The sequence below is a fragment of the Archocentrus centrarchus genome, chromosome 16 (assembly GCF_007364275.1).
Source record: "Archocentrus centrarchus isolate MPI-CPG fArcCen1 chromosome 16, fArcCen1, whole genome shotgun sequence".
Taxonomy (NCBI): domain Eukaryota; kingdom Metazoa; phylum Chordata; class Actinopteri; order Cichliformes; family Cichlidae; genus Archocentrus; species Archocentrus centrarchus.
In genome coordinates, this window is record NC_044361.1 from 765,918 (window position 1) to 789,596 (window position 23,679).

Consider the following 23,679-nt stretch of genomic DNA (forward strand, 5'->3'; position numbering starts at 1 on the left):
TGGAGAGGACGGGGCCATCACACAGCTGTCAGTATAGCCTGTGAGAGAGACTGGTGCAGACATGCATGAAGAAAGAAGAGATGAAAACGGTGTGGAGAGGAAGCCTTTGTTTTTAGGATTCAGGTGAAGCGTCTCAATTCCAGGTGAGAAAAATCTCCATCCTACAGGATACACTGACATCTGTGATCTGTGGCACAACTTTATGGAAGATCTTCAACTTTCAGTACCTCTGTGCACAAAAACAGGCCCATAAAGATCGTTTCCGGGTCTGGTATAAAAAAACTTCACTGGCCTACAAACATCAAGTCAGTCCACGAGCTTTTATTGGCTGGGAGCAAACCTGTGGACAGGATCCTGCTGGAAAGGATCAAATCAAAGTTCAGCTATCACCAAAGTTCAGTTGTTCACATACTTTTGGACATACACTACACAGACTTTAACAAGTAAACTGGTCCACTGAAGTCTCCTCAGCCAATAAGATCTCTGATTTCTATTGAAGGAATAGTTTGATATCAATGAGGCAGTTTGCTTTCATGGCAAGAGCATAAACTGTATATCAAAGATGGAGGTCCTACAATGAAGCTCGAGTGATGTCACTAATGTGGACTTTTGAAATGCAACATGCAGTGAGGAGTGAATCCTACTGAGAAACTGAGCACGCTGCAGGAGCACGGTGCTCCTCAGAAGGTGGAGCACCCTGAAGCATACCTTTAGCCTCTTATTTTCACTCTGATGGGGAGCATAGTGTTAGGAGTGTTTACTGTTCATTGAAGGAACTGAAGGTTGGTTGATTTTCTTTTTATAACCATACTATCGACCCCTGCTGGCCATTAGAAATGGCTCAGGTTTAAGGCACCTGAAGCCTGTTTTAAAGTACTGCGTATTTGGAGTATTTGGAGACAGTGGAGTTCACCCCAAACAGGAGAAGTGCAAAAAAAACTCTGTCACTCTGTTTCTCTTCACTACTACAGCACAGGTAAGAGTAGCCCACAGACACTGCCCCCTGGTGATGGTAAACAGCTACAACATATAGATCACAGGTTTCTTCTCTGCAGTATTTGATGCTTCATAAATTCTTATCTAAACATCATGCTGTCCTGGTTAATTGTTACATCCAATGAGGAAAAACACCAATAAATAGATAGAAAAAATAGAACTATTTCTTTTTGTGCAAATAAACAGGTTTTTGGCTTTGAGATTAAAAGGCCAGCTGTGCATCACAGTCCAAAACTGCTATTTTTGTTTTTGAGGGGAGAAGCAGGAGGAGCTGGTTTTAAACAGCCTCTGAATGTTTAGGCTCTGTGGCCACGTGTTTGGTTTCTCTGTCTAGTCCGAGCTCTCTTGTCCAATCACATCCATGTGGAGGCTCAGCCACGTGTTAGCAATAGCTGATAGCACTTCATGCTCTCGTCCCAACACAGTGACTGCTGAGGCTCCATGAAACTAACATGGCAGCAGCCAAAATGGAGCCTCAGTATGGGGAGTCTCAAACTAGTGGATGATGTCACTGTGTGCAGGTTCATCATTTATATACAGTCTATGTGTGGAGAGGAAAAAGAAGGATGGTCTTGTGGCATGGCACTAGATAACTCTTGGTTATTGATGATTAGTTCCATTGTGCATTTCTGAATAGTGACAAAATCTTGGCCCAGTTTTCCCGGATACACAGGAATCCCTAAAAGAGTGGCAGTTGCTCCAGGAGGTTAGAGCAGCAGTCTATCCAGCTGGTTTCCAGCTCCAATAATTCTCCCAATAAACATATTTTAGACTATTTCTGGATTTTTGTCATTTCCCAGCTGAGACCTGATTAAACTTTTCTGTGTTGTTCATCTATTCATCTATCTATCTATCTATCTATCTATCTATCTATCTATCTATCTATCTATCTATCTATCTATCTATCTATCTATCTATCTATCTATCTATCTATCTATCTATCTATCTATCTATCTATCTATCTATCTATCTATCTGAGCTGTATTTTTCCACCTGCACACTCGCACTGAACTGCTTCTTTTTCCAGGTATGATCCCTCTGGAGCATTTATTCCTGAACTTTTCCAAAGCACACACATTTACACATGAACTTGTGGAGGCCCACTGAAGACAAAAACAACTCCCAGCCTCCCTCCAGACCCCCCTCCTCTCTCCCAAACCTCCTCTATGCCCTGTCCCTCCTTCTCCTTTCTCCTCCTTTCTCCTCCGCTCTCCGTCCCCTCGCTGTCACACTTTTTCCAGTTTCTTTGGCCCCACTTTCCGACCCTCCCCCGTTTGGAACAAAGTGGGCTCATTATTTTTTCTCTCTTCTAAATGTTTGTCCGGCTTGAAGATCCTTCTAAGTGTGTGCGGGCTCTTTCAAACAAACGCCGTTTTTCTTCGGAAGTCGCCGTTTCGTTGAGCTCTGTCGGCTGCAGAGAGTCTGCGTGTTCGGGGCTGAAAGGTGAGTAAAAAGCTGTCAGTGGTGTTTTTAAAAAGCGAAGATATTTGAATGCGTTAATGATCTGTTAATGAAGCCGCCTTTATTTCTGCGCTGCTGTCACTGTATTCATATAACGGGATGCAGTGTAATAACACCGTCATACGCGTGGACGAGCTTTTACTCTCGATACTCTAAGTCCATTTTGAGACAATACTTACAGATTTTTACTCATTATATTTCCACAGCATCCAGATTTGTAGCGTTTTTATATTTCTCTGAATACTTCCTCTGCTTCTGCTTTCATCACATAACTCAGTTTTAAAGCGTTAAAGCTCCAGTTACGGAGAATCATTTCATACCGCTTTATTACAGCATAACTCATTTTAATATGATCGGTGAGCCTGTCCTATAACTTTGTTTGTTGAATCATAATCAGCAACAGTAACTCCATCATGGAGTGAAGCCTGGAGGAGATGTTTCTACATATAATAAGTGGAAGCATCATATCCAGATAAACAGATCAATGTAACGATGAAACGGAAATGAGGCGCGCACTGAGCTTCAGGGAGCACCAACACTCTTAGAAGTAAGAATAGAGTAGAAGTCAGTTTCTGTCTCTACTGTTAAATCTACTCATTATTAGACTTCACTGTAGCCTTCTGCTCCTGCAGGTCAATATTTGTAACACTTCTTCTGGATGTGACATCAGAAGACGACCTGTGTTCAGCCAGATGTGTACAGAAAAACGTTTTACTGCTCATTTCAGTTCAATGGAAATCATTTAATGACATGTTCCGTTCTGTATCCGTCTCACAAAGCAGTGATTGGTGGTGCAGGTGTGAGCACGGTCGCCTCACAGTGTGAATAAAAATGGGCCTAAAGGTGTGTTACTGGCTATCCGCTGATTTTATATATTTTAACTAGAGCAGCATTTGTATCGAGCTTTCCTTCGCATGGATATTCCGGGACACCCACAGAAAACCCACCGGGTTCGGGGTTCGAGCCTTTCTGGGGTTTGAACCCAGAATTTTATGCCACATAACTTTAAGACTGGTGCCACAAACCACCAGGGTACAAACAGACAGCAGGGTACTCCGGGGTGAGAAGCAGTCGCGTCTCTGCACACAAACAGCTGTCACACATCATCAGAGTTTTAATTAAAGCACGTGTTCAGATGAACTTCTGGCACCGGGTCACTGCTTTATGCACTTGCTACACTTTTCCTGCCGGGTGTTTTTTTCCTGGCGTCTCCGCCTCTGCTTTGAAAGCTTGTCCAACTGCTATCAGGAGAGAGCGTGACTCAGAGAAGCTCTGCTCCTCTGGCACGTTTCCCCCATCGATTCATCGCAGAGGCAGTTCTGCTCTTTCCTCGACCCTCCTTCTGCTCTTCCTCTCTTCTGTTTGATCTTCATTAAGTCGTTCGCATTTAATCCCCATCCTGGAACACCTCCGGGTCACTGAGGAGCCGCGATTCCAGCCAATGAAACGTGGCGGCGAGGTGGCTGCGGGAGCAGGGCTGCGAGTGAGTCAGATTTCATGTCCCGTTAGTGAAGCTAATGAGAGGAGGCAGATGGAGTGTTTTCTCTGCAGATGTGAGCGGGTGCAGTGGACTGTGTGTGAAGACAGTAACACATTAATGACTCCGGTATGAAAGAGTCAGCTGATTAAAAGGAGTATGATTACACTGATCATTTCCTCATTCTGATTTGATAGAAGAGAGTGCAGGCTGTGTGTGTGTGTGTGTGTGTGTGTGTGTGTGTGTGTGTGTGTGTGTGTGTGTGTGTGTGTGTGTGTGTGTGTGCGCGTGTGTGTCTGAGCCACTAAAAGAGAGACGGATGGAAAAAGGCGCTTGTTGATAAACTGACATGTTTATAGTTTAGAGCTATGAAATGTTGAAGCGCTGCACATGGATGTGTACTGTTTTGGAAACAAACTGCTCATTTCTTTCCCTCAGCAGAGACGTAAAGTCACCATAAATCCAGCAGTTATTGTCTGTGACGTGTGAATGAAAAGCTTTTTGATTAAGGGGCCCTGACATCTTTCGACTCATAAACATCTGTGAGGAAGGCGAGATATGATTAACTATCAGAGTAAATCTCAGCCACCTGGTCTGGACTCCTGACCTCACATCTGCTCTGGCAACCAAACTCCTCAGGAAGTCTCTGCCTGCAGACTGAACTCTCCTTTATGCATCTACAATTATTCCTAATAGCTCTGTGCCATTTTTTTAAATAGATAGTTAATCAGTAAGTTGTTTTCTGCGTGTGGAAACTGACTGAAATGGAGCATCTTTGTCTTCACATGAGATCCCCATTGGCTGAAGGAGTGTCTGCCCTCTTCCTGACTGTTTCAGCCATCAGTGCTATAACAGTGACCCGTTTTTTCTCTCTGGTCAACCAACAAAAATGGTCTCCCGTCTGACAGCAGGAGATGCGGCTGACTGAACATCTGTTTGTCCAGGAGAAGACTTGATTTCAGACGGGCTATTGGATTTGCTTTGGTTAGAGAGGACACTGGCCAGAGACACACAGAGATGAAGTGGGAATAGAGGAAAGCAGGGATCAGGTTAAGAGTTACTGGATCCTTTGGTGCCTGGACTCTTCTAAGATTTATTGTAAGACCACAGGGAGCGGCCCGAGCATCTGCACATTGTCTTTGGAAAGCCACAACTTTTCTTGACAAAGTCATCCTCGATGGTCGCACACTACAATGTGACATCGCCGCCTGAAGGCTCTGTTTGCATTATCCATCAAAGCACGGATGCTACCTTATAGAGTTACCACCTGCTCACTGATGCTTGCAGCCATGCTGGCGCTGCTTTTGATTTAGAGTCATGCCCTGACTTTACCTGCACTTATATGAAATATCTCAACATCACACAAAATTAGCTGCAGACATTCATGGGTGTGACTCTTTAGACTGCGCTGTAGTGGACTCACGAGGTGACCTAATAGTATCGTGATGGCTGTGTGATGTGCGCCTAAGCAGAAACCTCTGGGCCGAGAAGTGAAGTCAGTGCAGAGGTGCTACAAACTGTAGTTCCTGCTGGTTACAGGAGTCAAAATGCTTTGCAGCAAAAGTCAGATGTGTGCACAGAGCAGTGTTGTGTTTGCATATACTAGAACACCCCCTAAGCAATCAGCTGCTCTTGTCATTTATTAATTAATGCATAAGTCTCTGATTAATTTCCATATCCAAAGTCTTCTTGGTTCTGAGTGATGTTCAGTCACTTGGAGAGTTTGTGCCTGTTTTCTGTGACTGTGTGGACTGAGTTTAGATTACAGAACACAAACGCCGCTCAGAGTACTCAGCCGTGGTATCTACAGCTATTCGTAACACTGTATGATCTCAGTTCATGAGGATGGTGGTGGTCAGGAGTTCACAGGTCAAAGGGTGACATCACTGCCATCAGAACATTGCAAGTTATGAATGTAACCATGGAGCTGTTAGACTTAAACTCAGTGAAGGGAACTGAGAGCGCTGCTGCATTGTTGCTGACCGCCGATCATCAGTGCTTCTTTCTTCCCGGATGATGACCATGGAAGATCGGGACCGGGAGCTGTGTCTGTGGTCAGAGTACGCAGAACGGCTCCGGTGGTTGAAAACAATTTATTCAGTACAACGAGTGCACAAGGTTCAAACTTTCAAACCCAATAAAGTAACTGCTCCTTCGTTACTGATTACCTCAGCTCTGTTTTCATATCTCATCTCGTTCCCAGCTAGTTCCACATTATCCTCACACCAAAGTGGGACATTAATTCATCCTGGCCAATCACATAAATATTAATGTTTGCACCCTTAATATGGAGCAACTGAACCATCTGAGGTCTAAGTCATCACTGGCAGTGACCCTAACTGTCCAGCAGGGCAAGGGTTCGAATCTAGGTTTGGAGTCATCACCGGAGGTCTTTCCTGGTTACTCCTCATGTGTGTTTTAATATGTATACATATAAACATGCATCATACTGCAAAGGGCTACATGCTGGTTTATAATCAAATAATTGCAAATAAAATCATATAATTATCAAATATCAGCATTTTACAAGCTAAACAAAGATGTGGATACACTTTTGGTTGGAAATATTAATTTTCCGCTCATACAGCATTTTTTTACTCAAGCAGCTCCAGAGATCGAGCGCTCAAAATGTTCACATTTAAATCATTAAAATCACCTTTTATGATTATGTCAAATGATCATCCTACTCATCTGCTCCTGTCATGTGTCAGTGATGAAGTCTTCCTTATCAAAGTTAAGATGTAAAACTGTGCCTGTCGCAGCTCTAAAAGGTTGTTTTTGATGTATAAATAGTCCAAAGGAAAAGGACAGAGCAAAGGGAATTCAAAAGAAGGTTGAATATTCCTACCACAGGCTTATATAAGCCATTCAACCCCATGTGCTTTGCAGCCGTGCAAATAATTTGGAGCAGATTGGGCCCTCCAGCTCAGGGTTTGTGCTGTGGAACGTGAACAGCTTCATTGGGCTCCGGCTCAAATAACCAGCCATAAAAAGTCGAAGTCGGGGGGTTTGGGGGTGGAAATGAAGGAGGAGCTGAGAGTGGGTTGATGCAGTGACCACAGACTACTTGAACTGTGGTGAGGGTCTTTCCTGAAGTTGCTTATGTTGGTGGTTGGTGGGTGGTGTCCTGGGTGGTGGGCGGTGCAGCCGTGGAGACATTGTTCGTTAAGATTTCGTGGGCTTTTGCTGGTGTCTGTGTCTCTGCAGGATGCCTGGAACCAAGTGAAACCTGAGATGTAGAATTAGAAGAAAGATGGCACCAAATTCACGGGGCCTTCTCGCTTTGTCTCCTTCACTGCTGTTTTTGTTCTGTCTCGTTACAGCTCCTGAAATCAGCTGTGCAGACGGTGTTTATTTCATCAGCTATAAGACAAAATATCATGAGGTAACCATACAAGACGAGAGGGCTGCATGTGAAAAATAAATGGCCTTTATGTCATGCTTGGCACCGCGCAGACACGGACTGCTGCGTGATGTTTTTCTTGAGCTCAGACCCAGATCCACTCCACCAGCTGTGTTAAGCTTCGAGTCGTCCATCTTGCGCTTTATGAGGGACTTATTTTCTTCATTTTTCCAGGCCACTTCTGAAAGACAAACCTGGGCCCCAAAAGGCAAAATGAGAGATTCTTACTATTTGACAGCACATCTATTATTCAAAACAACAACACATGCTGAGTGAGGAAAACAGAGCCGTTGGTGGGAAAAGGGCACTGAGACGTCAAGTGGGCTTTGCTGTTGGAAAATGTGAGAGCAGCAGGTCCGATAACACCTTTCAAGGATTCTCTTTTGTGCGTCTGACTTTTTTTCAATCCAAATGGGTTTTGTTTACATGCCAGAGGAAACCAGTGTTGAGATGCAGACCTGGATGTACATTCAAGATGTTTCCTATCTGCTTCCTATTGTTTGTCCCAGCTTTCATGCCTGCAGTGCTCTGCCATGATGAGTGAAGCCAGAGCAGAGACAGAGTGGACCTGTGGGAATGTGTGGTTTAGTTTAGCTTAAATGGGCTTCTGCCCTGTGCAGGAAAATCTAAGAGCTGAAGGGCTGAAATTATTAGTTGCAGACAGATGATAATGAAGCAGAGATTTGTAGTCAGTTAAAGAATAATGAGAAAAGCATGCTATTTTCAAAGACATAATCAATAAAGTGTTGATAAGACACTCAGCGGTAGCTTCTGAGTTTGCGATGTGTTAACCACAGAACTGCTCACTTGGCTCGCTCGTTAATTGGTAAATAGTTGAAACGAGTTTGCAGCAGTGGTTGAAACCCCCGGAGAATCCTCACTGTGATAAAAACCCCTCTGTGACCACCTGCTGCGTTTCCTGCTGCTTCTGTTTGCCTCTGGGCATCCAGAAAAAGAAAAGCTGTTTCCCCTCAACTCGTGAACATCATCACAGGATGACGGGCTCCTGCACCCTCTCTGCCTCCTGCCACCGTCGCCGTTTGCCCAGGATGTCCTGCATGGTGGCTCGACTCTGGCTCTGCTCTCCTCTCTGCTCCCCGTCTTCCTGCTGTGTTGGGCTGATATGAGAGTGTCACTGCAAAAATCCCCAAGAGACAAATGTGTTGCACAATGCCCACGACCGTGCCAGGGCTTTCAATTAACTAGAGCATGTTCTGCAGAGCCTACTTTCATCTTTCATTAGCCGCAAGGCAGCCAAACAGAGTGAATTAATGGCAGCACCTGTGGGGGCTGAAACGTTTCAGTGCAGCGACACTGCTGGGAAAAGCACAGAGAAACAGACTGAGTAAAGGAACATCTTGGAGAGTTCACCTTCAGGGTAGGACACGTGGCTCAGGTTTTTCAGTGAAGAAAATAAGCCTCAAACTTCCAGATGCTTGCAGAATGAGGCCCATCTGGAGAGAGGGAGTTTGGGGCTATATGTGAAAAAATGGCTCTAAAGTGATCACGTTAATAAGTTACAGGTTTCCACCTCGTCCTCCAGAAAGGCAGCACAACATGTGCCAGTGGTAGGACTGTAAATCACAGTCTTAACTTCTAGGAATTTACTGTCCCACGCTGGACTTCCTGGAAATAGAGGTAGAGAAGTAAAGCCAGAGGAGATAATCGCTGATAAGGACTCTGGTGAACTGTACCTGGCTTACTGCTGCTGCTGCTGCAGTGGGTCCAAGGCGGTGGTGTTATCTGGCTACCATAGTTACAGCAGATCACACTGGGCTGCACATCTGTCATCCAGCATGGAGCTCCCACTCCCCTCACATGATGGCTCTAACACCCTGCATGCACCAACACCAGTGTTTGCTACGTCACTGATTCACAGCCTGAGGCCGAGGTCCTGAGACACTTTAGTCCAGTGGGAGAAAAAAGCTGACAGCAACAAACCACTCAAATACATGATTTTAATTATTCATTTTAATTATATAATAACACTTCATAGCAGTCAAATACAGTTTTAAAATGATTGTTACTGTATAGTTGAAGACATTTTTAGCTAAACATGCTGGATATGAAATCTACAACTACAATTATTATTTATGATGTTGGAAACAGTTTGATAAAATATGAATAAACCAATGAAAATGTTTCCTCAACATGAACAAAAAAGATAAAAGAAATTATCAATAAAAACTTAAAGATTATTTTAAACGTATTATAGCAGCTGAAATTATGAATAAAATGAAACTGCAGGCTTAGCATAGCCACATAAACTAAGTAGCTAAAATTATGAATTAAAAGGAAGTTATGAGTTAAAAGTATGGTTACAGTTACAGTTTACATAGATGAACAATCATTTATGAGATCAAAAAGTTCGATCATAGATAAAGTGAAGTCAGTAAACACAAAGAATCTGCTGCACAGAGTAATAAAAGCAGGAGCTGTGGGAGTGAAATGGTCAATAGCAGCATAACTCATACACCAGTCCAGAACCTGTTTAAAATGACTAACCGGATAAATGTGAACATGAGATGAAGTGTCCATGAAAGGCTTTGTGAGTCCATCTCATTTTGACTGTTGGGTTTTCTCTGTATGATTGTAGGGTCTTTACCCACAATACAAAGCGCCCTGAGGCGACTGTTTGTTGTGATTTGGCGCTATATAAATAAAATTGAACTGAATTGAATTGAATTGAATTTGACCGGGCTCTGGGGGCATGTCAGATGGGAACAGCTGGAAACCCCGTGATAAATCACAGAAGCACCGAGTTCAGTTTTATTTCTGTAAAGAAAAATAGCTCTTTAGGTTAATCTTTGGAGCAAACAACAGAAAAACATCAACAACAGCACAAAGAGAGCCACAAGAGCGCAAATGGCTTCCAGCTTGTAGCAGAGAAAAAAGCTGAAATCCACTCGCATTCGAAGTGTTGTCTTAATCGAATCCAGATGTGGCAGGGTTCAAATCTGTTACTGTAAATGGCTCTCTGTTCCATACAGCAGGGACTCAAAGACTCATATAAAAGCTGCTGCATGGGAGCGTTACCCGCAGTATGAAATATGTTGTTCTTTAATCTGCTATCACTGCCCACGATGTTACTCAGACACCACATTCAGAGGCATCAGGATAATGCTGCTGGTGGCCAGACCCCCCAAGAAGGTCATAATTTACCCCAAATAATAAAAAACAAACCCTGAACCGTCACAGCAGTTCTCATACAGTAGGGCCTGATGGGCTCAGAGAAGGAGTCCTGTCCCATCACCGAGAGGCTGAACATGACCTTCGTGTTGAAACTTGTTCAGCTTCTGTGCTTGTAGTAGAGTTTGGACACGAGCGCGCCCGCCACAAGGGTCAAGACCACAAGAGTGAGCGATCTGCAGGCTCTTCAGCCAAAATAAAAGTCATCATGGAAAGAAAAAGAGAGGCGGTGTGCCTGTGCGAGTCGCAGCAGGCACGTCTGTGTTTATGACGGTGTTGAATGGGGAGTTTTGTGCTGACTTGGCAGTTTGAGGTGCTTTCAATGGTTCAGTGTTTCCCGTTAGTGGCTGCAACGTGATCGCCCGTTTCCCCTCGTAAGAAACGACAAGTCGGACGAGTGATTGGAGAACGGCACGCCAGCGATAGACCAGCAGGCAGCAAGATGGATTCAGACTGGATTTGCATATGTCACACTTCCAGATGTGCATGATGCAAAGACACCCTACAGCTGTTATTAGTCTTAAATTAGCATATCAATATTTGATCTGTTAGTAAAATATTTGCTGGATTTTGTGAGGCTGGTATTACAAACACACCAACACCAGCAGTAAGCTGATTCTTCCCACAGTCCTGCAGGACCTGCTCGTCTTCTGTTGCATGGACTCAGCAGTCTCTCCGGACCTGGTAACTAAAGCTCCCCTGCACGCTCTGATTCAGGATGCACAGCTTCTCATCATGTCAGGAATATTTGGCTTTTAAATAAGATATATAATAATATCTTATTTTAAACTAATAATCTGATGAAGAGCTTCATGATGCAGACATTATCTTACACAGTTTTCATGTGTGCAGATATGATGAAGCTTTGAAGAGCAGCTCTGTACACCTGAGTGATTACTGAGTCTTCAGGGATCATAAGGCTTATGAAGATGACCTGAGATTATTGCTGAAGAGAGGAAAATGTTTGTGGCTGCAGGAGTCGATACTTTCATCGCAAGAACCTCACATTTATCGGCTCAGCAGCCCTGAAGGTGTAAATGAAGTCACTGTGGGTTTGTCAGGTAGCACAGACTTAATACCAACAGTACCAGCTGTGGGGGTTCTGGGGGGGTTCTGGGACCTCGGCTCTCTTTTTGTTCTGTATTCAGTTTTTTCTTTGTTTTCAGGAATTTTTGGCTCTTTTGATTTGAGTTCTTGTTTGTTTGTAAGTCTGGACCAGAAGTTTGGTCGACTGTGGAGGAAAGTTCAGAGCGGCCACGAGTCTGTGGTCTTCTCTGGTCTTTGCAGTTCCTCGGAGCTCTGAGGTGTGCTTTTATCTCGGAGGGATGAATCATTCTCCACAAAGATGCACGTCTCTGCTTCTCAACACTTCATGTGGTCGTTTGTGGTCTACCTGATCTGGCTTTGCTGGCTCTAACCTTCCATATGAGCCAACCAGCTCACATCGGAGAAATCGCCTCTTTGCTCAGAATGACCTCGAACATTTGCTTTAATGCATTTTTTGGTTCCCACTGTCACGCTGCTGCTTACTCAGCAGCGTTGGCCTGGAAGCTAAATTTATAACAGGTAAAATAAATGACTGCAGGTTGATGAAAACAAAGGAAAGCTGGACATGCTCCTAATCTGCTGCAGAAATAGTTCATGATCAGGTTACAAGTCAGAAATGATGTAGTTGTTGTAGTTTTTAGCCAATGAGAGTAAAGTTTGTTTGGGGGGGGGGGGGCAGCATTTATTGCAGCAGGATGTTATACTGACTCACATTAAGGTCCAGCCTGTGATGAAACAGTGCAGCTCAGTGAGGAGTTTGGGGCTGATTTCATTAGTAATAACAGTTCTTTGCTGGTTTTTGACTTTTTATGAGGTTTGCTGACAGCAAGAACATTATTTAATGTTACAAATGAATCCTTTTCAGACCGAATGAAAACACTCACTTATGTTTGCATCGATGGGGAGAAGCTAAATTTAACAGTACCGCTGAACCACACAGAATTCATTAAGAACACATCCAAGACGGTCCCACAGTGACACAGATCAATGGAAGTTCAAATAAGCATCAGACAAAGGCCTAAACAAATGATCTCACACAAATTCAATAGCTATTTGTTTGTCTGTTTAATCTAATTATGGGCTTTATCCCCCTGATAAAGAAGCTACTCAGAGACAGCACTGACAGCTCGAGTTTGTGACCGCTGGAAGAGTTCCCTCGAGGCTCTCTCTGTTTTCATAAGCTCATCCCAACATTTCAGAGGTGCTTGACCTCGTGACCTGTTCAGGATATACTGCGTGCTGATAAAAATGAATAAAAAAGTGTTGGCTGTAGTTTCATTATGGGAAGATGAGCTACAGACACAGCAGCTGTGTTTCCCACAACTTTTTGACCCTGAAAGAAGAGGACAGAAAATTTGTTTGAGGCAATAATGAAATGAAAAGAAACATGTTAAGATTAGAGAAATCAAATTTCATGGTGGAAAAAACAATGAGGCAGAGCTCTGATGTTCACCGACAGCGTGATTAAATGTTACTGAGGGTTATGTGGTGACTCTTCATGGTAGAAGATGGATGGGCTTCCCCCGAGTCTGAGAGTCAAACACACGGGCTACCTGCTGGGAGGCAGCGTGTCTTCCTGCAATCACAGCCTGACTCGGCTCCCAAACGCACCAGTGCAAAGACGCCAAAACAGGGCAAATATGGTCTCACTTGCATGCGCCTGTCAGAAGCTGCAGATGAGAGCGCAGAGCCCGACTGACGGCCAAATAAAGACTGTTGCAATAATCAAACTGGACGAAATGAAAGCATAAATTACTTAATCAAAGTCAGCGAAGGAGAGGAGGTGCTTAACCTTTGAAGGGCCTGAGATGGAAGAACCGAGCTTTGGGGGGTCAATAAAGAAGTACACGCAGCACCGGGGAAGATGATCCATTTGAAACTGCTGTAGCTCAAAGCTGCTGTGAGCTGCCAGGAGTTAAAGCTGCTTTTGAAACAGATGCTAGACCTCCACTGTGACCAGTTTTCTGCAGGGAAATGAAAAAAACGACAGTTCAGAAAACAGGCTTAACTTGCCACAAGCCAAGTTTCACTCATAAGTAGAAGATCCAAGTCCTGGGAGGTGAAGGGATCATGAAAAATGAAGGTCTTGTTAGCTATCAAGAGCTGACCATCTGGGGACCGGCTCGATCCATTGACAGTGGGGTTCAGGGAGCACCGGGAGGTCAACCAAATGTGATCTAAGGACAGTCCATTAAAAAAAGGAACGAGGATCTGCTGTTGGGGGAGTGACCATGTAGTTTTAAACATTACCCTCCTCCCTGTTTTCCTTTGGGGACGAACACACATTAGCAGCCAAAGATTCACAGGAACAGAACAGGTGGAATAAAAGATCCTGAGCCTTCTTGAACCCGCCAGGTTTCACCTGAATGTTGGATATTACTTGGTGATCATGAGCCAGCAGAGAAGATACAGTTTGAAAGAAGGCAGATGTCAGGATGACTACAACCAGGACAGGCAGAACTGGTAGCACAGGGCTAGCCACACCCACAGGTGCTATCATCCAACAACTAACAGTCAGTCTGCACTGGTGGGCACCTGCAACACATCTCTTTGTAACAGTGGAGCCAACTCAGCTGCTTGCATTTTGTTGTGTTCCTATATAAAAGCATGGTAAGATGGCACCTGCCTGCGAAGGGTTGCAGACCTGGTCCCCGTCGTTCTTCAGAGGGATCATGTCAAAGGCAACAAGCCTGCAAAAAGAAGAGGAACTGAATTCATGTGTGATGTTTCACAATGTAGAAGATTATATGAAAACAGGGCAACAGATTTATATATGTTTAACTTCAGAGTACAGAGAGTTTCCTGAATGGCAGTGGTGGGGCAGTCAGACGGCAGTGTGCAGGAAGAGATGTGGAGGAAGTGCACGTCACCCTGAAACATGAAGTAATCTGACTTTCCATCAGATCGTTCAGGTGCCACAGCCGTCAGAAACATCCTGCTCTGATAGCTGCTGCAGGAGCCACTGCTGCTATTTTGTGGTCAATGGTTGGATTTAGTTAACAGCTCAGAGCTTGTTTAACTGTTTTCATGAGTAAATCTGTGGTTATCAGGACGCTGCACAGGCCAGAATCATCCTGTCCTCATTCATTTGGTCAGGAAAACTAATTCTGACAGTAAAAAGATTTCCCTCATTTTAAGGGTTTTAAGGTGGTTTAAAGAATCCATTTCCTGACTTTGTTGTTCCCACATGTCAGTGAATACTTTTTATAGTACAGTGATTTTTTTAAGTACTTGGATATTTGTCTAGAAGTAATTTGTGTGTGTAAAACAAAAAGGAATCTGATGCACTAAGCGAAGCCTGACAGTAGTGATTAAAAGTGACATAAAATGCTGATTATTCCTGTCATATTGATCCATCGGACTGAGTTGGCCTTCATGCTTTTTATGGCTCGTTGAAGAACTGGGTCCCAAACATCAATGTCAAAGGTCACAGTCACATGTTTGAGTATGCAAACGCCTCACTGTGGATGCAGATGTTAAAACATAAAACAGCCATTTTCTGGTGATTGCACACGGAGTGACTTTTCAAAGGCTTCTCGAGTTCATGTTTCTTATGAGCTGCAGTCTTGTAATGTTGAGGGTTTTCTCCTCTGTTCTTACTGTGGCCATTTACAATGCAACGCTATGTTTTATGGTCACAGTTTGTTTTTTTTTTGCTCCAGCATGATCCACAGAGCATTAGAGGGCATATAATTACAGCGCTGTATGGTCATGTCCCCCTGAAACCTCAGCTAAGGCCTCCATTTTGGGTTTTCCACCATTTTCACTCACTAAAGTTTGCATAAGACTCTCGTTTTAAAGAGGTCAGACATGACTTCAATCCGAGGTGTTCAGGTCTGTGTTTGTATTTATTTTGGTGGGCAGAGGTGAAGCGGGGCATTTATCACCCGCTTTGTTTTTCTGGACCTTTCTGACTCCTTTGACCAACGAGGCCACAGTCATCCAGCCTGTGGTTTTGGTCTGAGTGTGGCGGAGCAGGCGGCAGTTTGCACTGTGGCTCTACGTGTTGGAGCAATGCAGACACACACACACACACACACACACACACACACTCAGTGTAAACCACATCAGATGGCACACATCTGCACAAAGTAAACAGCCTGTGGTTGAAGAATGCAAATATTATTTATTTATGTCCCCAAAGATCATTCTTACATTTGCTTTCAGTGTTTTCACTGAACTCGTTTGCAGACGAGCTGTTACAGCACCGGAGCATCAGGAGCAGAATATTATCAGAGTATTAAAGTATCTGGAAGTATTACTGGCAGTTCACTGTATGACTGTAGGTGTGTGTATTCAAAGGGGGGGCTTTTGTCTATCTGTTTATTATCAGTGATAAATGACCCCCCCTCCCTGAGCCTGGTTCTGATGGAGGTTTCTTCCTGTTAAAGGGAGTTTTTCCTTCCCACTGTCACCAAGTGCTGCTCATAGGGGCTCGTTTAGACTGTTGGATTTTCTCTGTATTATTGGAGGGTCTTTACCTACAACATAAAGCACTTTGAGGCGACTGTTTGTTGGGATTTGCTGCTATATAAATAAAACTGAACTGAATCCAGATGAGGGTTATACAAAAAAATTCAACCAGAGTTACTATGAAGGGGAAAGTTATCAAGAGAAGCAAACTGAAAACATCATCACCTAAATTAGCAACCAAAACATTGATGACTTGTATTTACCTGAAATGACAAAAGGTAAAGGAGGAAGTCAGGTGAAGTGACAAAGCCTGCAGGTGAAGGGCTGCTGGGATGGACGGGTCACCACAACCTCTGACTTTGACCTCTTATTCTGTGACTGTTAAGCTCCAAACTTGCTTTAGAATAAAGTTTTGGAACAGAAACACGATGATTTCAGGTTCCTCTGGCGTTGTTGCAGTCGCTGCTGTTTGCTAGAAGAAGACTGGCCTCTGCTCTGTGTGGGCCAAAACAAAACCAGCACCGTGGTGACCTTATCACACGGACCCCTGCCTCTGACGGGCTCTGCTCTCTGTCAGTGTGGGGACAGAGGCTGTGAGAGACTGCATCACCTCCTGAGCTGACTCATGAAGTAGCTGTCCAACAAAAACACACACAGAGCTTATCCAACAACTAGTTCATTACAAGTAAGGGAAAAGGTGGAGTTCTCCCACTGCATCCTCTTTTTATCCCATCTACCTTTATACCACGTACTTGAACTTTGTCTCAGTTGTCAGGCTGTGAGGTTACTGATGGGGTGATAAATCTTAGGTTTCATTTTGGAGGTTTTGTGATGGTTATGTCAGTTTTTAGCTCGGCTGGTGACATTGGTCATAACTCGAGAATGATCTCACCGAGGATGTTCATATTCACACTGTTAGACCCATCAAACTTCATGCACTGCTTCACTGACTTTACTATAACAAAATCTTTCATCCTGTTATGAACCCAAAACAGCGACTCCGCAGTGCTCCTGTTTTATGTTTAGATTGTTGTGATTGTGTGATGTAGTTTCCAGTATTTGTGTGACTGAGAACGATGTCAGGAGTTCAGATTTTGGACCCAGATGTCAGAAAAAAAAAAAAAAAAAGACCCTTTTTTGGCAAATTGAAAACCGAATTATGTACACAAAACACTACACACACACAGACACACACACAGTCATGACTGAAGGTGCGCGTGATAAAAGTAACTTTCAAAGTAAAACAGGAAGTAACCAAAAGACTAACATGAACAGACACAAAGATCAGCACAAACATGACATAAAACAACAAAAGCAACAAACCTAACAGGAACCGCGACATAAGGTTCAGCTGGCAATACACCACCATTGTAGGAACATTAAAGGGCACGTATCGCGCTTTTAAATCCTTCCTTTTCATATGTAAATCATTCATTGTGGTCTTTATAAAGTAGAGCTGCAGTGCTTTGGTCTGAATTCCTCGTTATTGCCGCTCCACAGACCCCTCGTTTACACCTGTTCTGAGGTGTCTCAGAGCAGCTCGGTTTGGTCTCTTTAAATGTCATTGAGACATTTCACGCCCCGCCCCCCTCCAGGTCGCAGAGCGTTCCACTCTCGGCCATTTTTGTAGTTTGATAGCAGCGATACGATTATCTACCGGCAGAGAAACACACCCAACAACCGAACATTTTGACTTCGGCATAACTGAACTTGGACTACAAAATCACTGCATGAAAAAAAAATTGGCGGATTTACGAACTCGGTAAGCCGGAAGTTCATGTCCTTGTTTAGCAGTTCCACAGCAAATACTGTGACGTAAGAGGAAAAAAAAAACTAACAGCTAATAGAGAAAACTGAACAAACTGAAAAATATGACCCAAAAAGTATATAAAGATATCTATGCAGCACCGGGAGTACACAAAGTACACAAAACATGTCTTTAAGGGCTAAAAAAGTGGATTTTGCTTGATATGTCCCCTTTAAAATAACAGTATAATGGCAGAGCTGGCAGTATTATGCTGTAAAGCTTATATAGAACATCAACAGCTGCTGCTGCTGCTGCAGATTACAGCAGGCCGTGCAAAATGATGAAGAATGAAATTACTGTAATTTCACAGTAAATAGTAAATAAGAAAACTGCTTTTCACAAGGTTCCTGTTTGAGTTTTTCTTTAGGAACCGTAGTGAAAGAAAGTAAAGTTGGAATCCTGAATGAATATAACAGGGGGCCCAGAGGAGGGGGTACATAATGTGTCCTGTTTTTCTCAGTTAAATAAATTACCCCAGACCACAAGCCCAAGGCTGCCAAATGAAAACTGGCCCGATGATGGCATAGAGATGACACAGAGCTGACACGATTACTTTATATTTTCCACTGCAGCTCCCGTAATTAAGAGCGCTTTAAAGCGACTCGAACCCGAGGACAGATTGGCAGGCTGCATCGGGCATCTGTCCTTAAATTCAAGAGCCCGTTGGTAAAAAAGAAGCCTTTTGCAGAGGAGGATTCAAATTATTTATTCCCATGTTATTACTGGAAACTCTAGCAAAACTGAGGTTTAAGATCTGCTGACATAATTATAAGACTGAACTGCAGAGTACGGGTCAAATGAAGACAATTTAACTGCTTGAGAAAAGCAGACAGAAGAAACAGACTTTGCAAAGGTGTGCAACTTTGAAAGTTCAACAACTCTCCACCCTGTTGCATCAATCTTGCAGAGAGCAAACAGTGTAGAGCTCAATCAGCAAAATGCACACTTCCAAGATTCCTGCAAGGCCTCAACTTTCCTCTTTCTCTCACTCGATCATCCTTTTGTCATGCAACTCCCCCGAGATCCGTCAGCTGCATTTGAGCTGCCAAGAGTTTTCCACTTAAGCACTTTTTTTTCCAGTGTGGGGGTTCTGCTTGTGGCAGGGTACCGGCTTTTACCGTATACCAGGTCTTTACAGTAAACAGAGGCAAATGTGTTGATGTAGGCGTTACATAACATTAATAATGTGGCAGAACTGAAAACTACCACAAAGTCTGTGGGTGTGTTTTTAATCTGGTCCTCTGACACTACATTTTCGGGTGGGGCACAGTGGATTTTTAAGGGTCTCTGCCCCCTCCTCACACCAGCACCCACCCAACATGAGGCATGGCAACAACTGGTGTGTGCCAGCCTTGTCGCGGTTGAACCCATCATGCGGGCTGAGACGATAACCCAGATGCAAAGGATTATAGGTTTTATTCATTTTACAGTAACTCTGGTTTAATGTGAGGGTGGGATGGGGAGGTGGGGGTGCAGGGGCTGCGGTCGCTGTGTCACACAAAGGATCCGGATAATTTATTCCAGTTTCTGCCCTCGATCAGTTTTCATACATTTGTTATTGTAGGAGCTGAGCTGTAGAGTTGCAGTGCGAACTTTCGTCTCCTGTGAGGATATTTAGTGATACCCGTGACGATCACGATCAGAGGGTGATCATTTAAATCTCCTTAAGGCTGCCATATACACCGCAATTTTATTGGCCAACTTTTTAGTGTAATAGTGCACAGCAGTGCTCTAATCATGTGCAGCGTGATCAACGTGTTGCCAGGAAACATTTGACTTGATTTTTATCCTTTGCTCTGCATCTCTTCATCTTTTGCTGGAGTTTCTGCTGATTTGTAATGCTCCAAATATTGCACTGGTTTCTCTTTGACTTTTTCATGTCAAGGGCCTCTTAAAGGGCACGCATTAAGCCACAGACTCCTGTAACTACGAACGAGTCTCTATGAGCTCAATTTGTGGAGATTTCAGTTCTTTGTGGGTGGGCAGAGAACGGGGGAAGAAAGTCTGATACGGCACTAATGACTCTTCATTTCTGCTCTCTCATTGTTCCAATGGCATTATAATGGAGTTTAACCACTCCTCATCCCTCCCTTTGGGAACCACTGGTTGATTAAATCACTCCCTAAAGTTCAGCTGCATGCAGATGCATTAGCTGAACTTTGCTTACTTTCAACTGTCCTCCACTGCAGTGACTTACTGCCTCATTAAAACTGCAGTCAGTTTTCCAAGAGATTAGAAACAGTCTGAGAACACTGATTACCATCAGATTATTCCTCTTTTTACTTTATCTATGCTGTGATGACAGTGTTTAGGAAAACCATAAAAAACACACCTGCCTTTACTTAAATAGCTTTCCAAGTTTTAAATTAAATTTCTAAAATAAAATTAATGTTTCCAAACTTTCTTGATTGAACGCATCTCTTTTTGTGCTTTACAGCAACATGTTGGAGCTGCAGTTCTGTCAAACAAACTTTAGTCTTCCATCCGTCATCGTCCGGTTCGCCGTTTTATTAGAGATCTTATTATGAACATGTTTACATCAAACATTACACTGTGGTGGGGATCTGCTTCTGATATCAGTCACTTATGAAACAAACATAAATTACCAGCAGTTTGATTCATGTGACTCTGCCACACAAAAATGCATCGCACCTGCAGGATTTATAAGTCCAGTATTTCTCCGTGCTGCTTTCCCTTTGTAGCCTCATGGACTCTTTTTTAAAATACTGCGCAGAACAGAGACGTTTTAAGTTTTAGGCTCCGGCTCAGCTTTAAAAACAGGAGAAGTCTGAAATATGGAAGCATGTTTGTAGCTCTGTCTGAATGTGACATCGCAGCATCGTCAGCACCCCGGCCACCAGCTTCATTCATCAGATTTGGTTTTCAGTTAGCTTTTCATTTCCTCTTTGACTTTCTCTTCCTGACTTATATTTTCTGGATCAGACAGAAATCTGTGTTAGCCGGAAACAGAATTCCCAAAGGTGTGCTCAGAAAGGTAAAAATCTTCAGGTTTTGGAGCCTAGTCACAGGATTGGTGGTTTGATCTCCAGCTCCTCCTCTCGACACGTTAATGTGGACAATAAACCCCAGAGTGCTCCCAAAGGGCGGCCGCACACTTTAATTCTCTGTTTATAAATTCATAATTACACTAAACTGTTGTTGAAACACTGAGTGTGACTGGAATCAGAAGTCACTGTTTTTTTTATCATTGTTCAACCATTTTTGAGAGTCATGATGAAACAGCTCTCCTCAGTAAATCCATCCATAATATTAGTGCAGCTGCCTGCTGCCTCCAGCTCATTTAGAAGATGATTCTCTCACTTATTTGCTAAAATCTGGTGGACACTTTAGACCGAGCTCCATCATTAATCCTCAGACTCACTGAGACGGTCTTCCTGTAAAGGTTGTACTTGTGCTTTAAAATGAAGTGCAGATAAAGTCTTCTTCTGTGGTCACCTTTAGCTGATCTGTGATCCTCCTCTGTGACCTTTGCTCCCCAACCTGAAGAATAGTTCACATAAATCTGTTTCTTCCAAAAACCATCAAATAACATAACTGACAGATACTGAGGTCTCTCCACATGGCTGCATGCACAGGGTGACGCCTTTTCTTCTTCACTGATCTGTTATATTATATTATATTATATTATATTGTAAAAAGGTGCAAATTTCTGCATAAATCTCCCCAAACTGAAGAAAATGAAGTTTCAGAGACCTAAAGGTTACTCCCAGACCCCCACTTAATTTGTCCCCCCCAGTGCTAGGCCTGTGGGTGCATCTGCTGTCCTGACACTTTATTATCTTGTCAGTCTGATGGGAACATTATCGGCTAATAAAGCAGCTTTGTTGAATGAAATCCAGTGCAAATTATTTTTAGGTTGTCAGCACTTACAGATCCTGAAGGGCCTGTGATTGAAACTGAATATGGTAATAACACGAGCACAAAGTGTCTGTGACATTAATATAAAAGCAGCGCAGCTGTTTTTGCTGAGGCCCCTGTGCAGCCGTGGAAGCAGCGTTGTAAGGCGCGCGCGTGCGTGTGTGTGTGTGTGTGTGTGTGTGTGTGTGTGTGTGTGTGTGTGTGTGTGTGTGTGTGTGTGTGTGTGTGAGTGTGAGTGTGTGCATTTTAAACACACGCCTGTGTGTGGCACTTTGCTTGTTTTCTATTGGTTTATGGAGCCACATGAAAGTTTGACTGTGCTCAATAAGATTGTCTGCTTTTTTCATCACAAATACAACCAAAAATATGTTGGCGCAGCCTCTGCTGTTGTGGGTTTTTTACTGATCCTGGGCCAGATTTGATGTTATATGTCCAGTGAGTTTGAACTCTAGAGGTGTGTACATACTGCTGCCAGCTAGCTGTTAGTTAAATGCATCAAATAGGGGTGGAAACGGTTTCTGATGCATAATGCATGCGTTTGTGCTTCAGCCAAACTTGTCCAAGTGAAAAGTTTCAGGGCTGCAGTGTGGAAACAGTTCAAGGAAAACAATGGTTGCTCACGGCTGAATGTAATGAGCAGGAGGCCACTGGGTGAAAAAAAGGAGAGAAGAAGAATCAATCAGCCTGCTGGTGAGGTAGAGCTGCTTTTTTTAAAGGTACCCGCCCATCTCTGCTTCACTGAAAAAGCAGGGTTGCCTCCTTGAAGGCTTCCAGATGATGGAACTACCACCTGGAGCCGCAGACGTGTACCTGCCCCACCGTCCCTCTGTAATGTCAACATGCAGCACAAGCAGCAAGCGACTTCCAAACAGCTCCATCTGCACTCATTAAGTGCTCTTTCTCAGCGTTTAAGAATTCCCATGCGGTCTGAAGCTTTTCTCTAATGAAGCACAATTAAAATGAAAAGAAGGTAATGAAAAATATTTACCCCCAGTCCAATGAAGTGGCTCGGGAAGTTGATGACTGCTCTTAATAAAAGCCATATGCCTGTTCTTGTAAAATTCTGTTTTTGTGGTGCAGATTTCTTAGGCGTTGGCTGTTGTGCCAGTAAGTGAATTAACGGTGGGTAGGAGCGCAGTCAGAGGAGTTTATCAGAAGCAGAAGAGCTGCACTCATTGGTCCTCAGCAGAGAGAAGCATCGCTGGGCTTCACGAACTCGATGTAGATGTAAAACTGTCCAATGAGCAGCTTCTACAAACACATGATCTCTTTCTCTGAAGTTTATTCTTCTGTGTCTTAGAGTTTATCCCGGTGGGAATCGAACACTGACCTTGGCAGCATCAGAAGCATGTATTATTCATCAGACCACGGCCACATTTTTTTCTCATTTTAGGAAACTTCCCAAAATTTCCAGAGCAGTGACTTAAATTGCAAACATGCTGGTGAAATGTTTGTGTTCAGCACAAATATGCGACATGAAGAAGACGGGATAGAAAGCAGTTTGAGATTCAGAGGAAACTGCTGCCAGCAGCCAAGGTCAGATCTACAAATCACAGATTTTCCACTGACTTACAGTTTATGTTTAAGCCTCGACCGAAGTTTTAGTTCCTTAAACTACGATTACAAAGATTTTCATCTGACAACATGTTAAAATATCCACTAAAAACACAAGAGCCTGGTTCTGCTGGAGGTTTCTTCCTGTTAAAGGGAGTTTTTCCTTCCCACTGTCACCAAGTGCTGCTCATAGGGGGTCGTTTAGACTGTTGGGTTTTCTCTGTATGATTGTAGGGTCTTTATCTTACAATACAAAGCACCTTGAGGTGACTGTTTGTTGTGATTTGGTGCTATATAAATACAATTGAATTGAATTGATGAGTGAAAATACGCCTGCTCTGGGCTTCCAGTCTCAACATATCAGAGACTTCCCAATGGCCACATGCAGATGACATGAGAAGCTGTGGTCCAGAAATCCTGTCGGGACCGTGGGGGGGTGCAGGACTGAGTGAT

The 23,679-nt window shown here is 43.5% G+C and overlaps 1 protein-coding gene across 1 annotated transcript in view; it reads left to right on the forward strand.

Annotated features, from left to right (window-relative positions):
* The first annotated feature begins 2,233 nt into the window (after nucleotides 1–2,233).
* Nucleotides 2,234–23,679, forward strand: part of LOC115793883 (platelet endothelial aggregation receptor 1-like) — a 151,321-nt gene continuing 129,875 nt past the window's right edge. The window contains exon 1 of the mRNA XM_030749049.1: nucleotides 2,234–2,439. The gene's annotated coding sequence lies outside the window, so the exon portion shown is untranslated. The remainder of the gene's footprint in view (nucleotides 2,440–23,679) is intronic.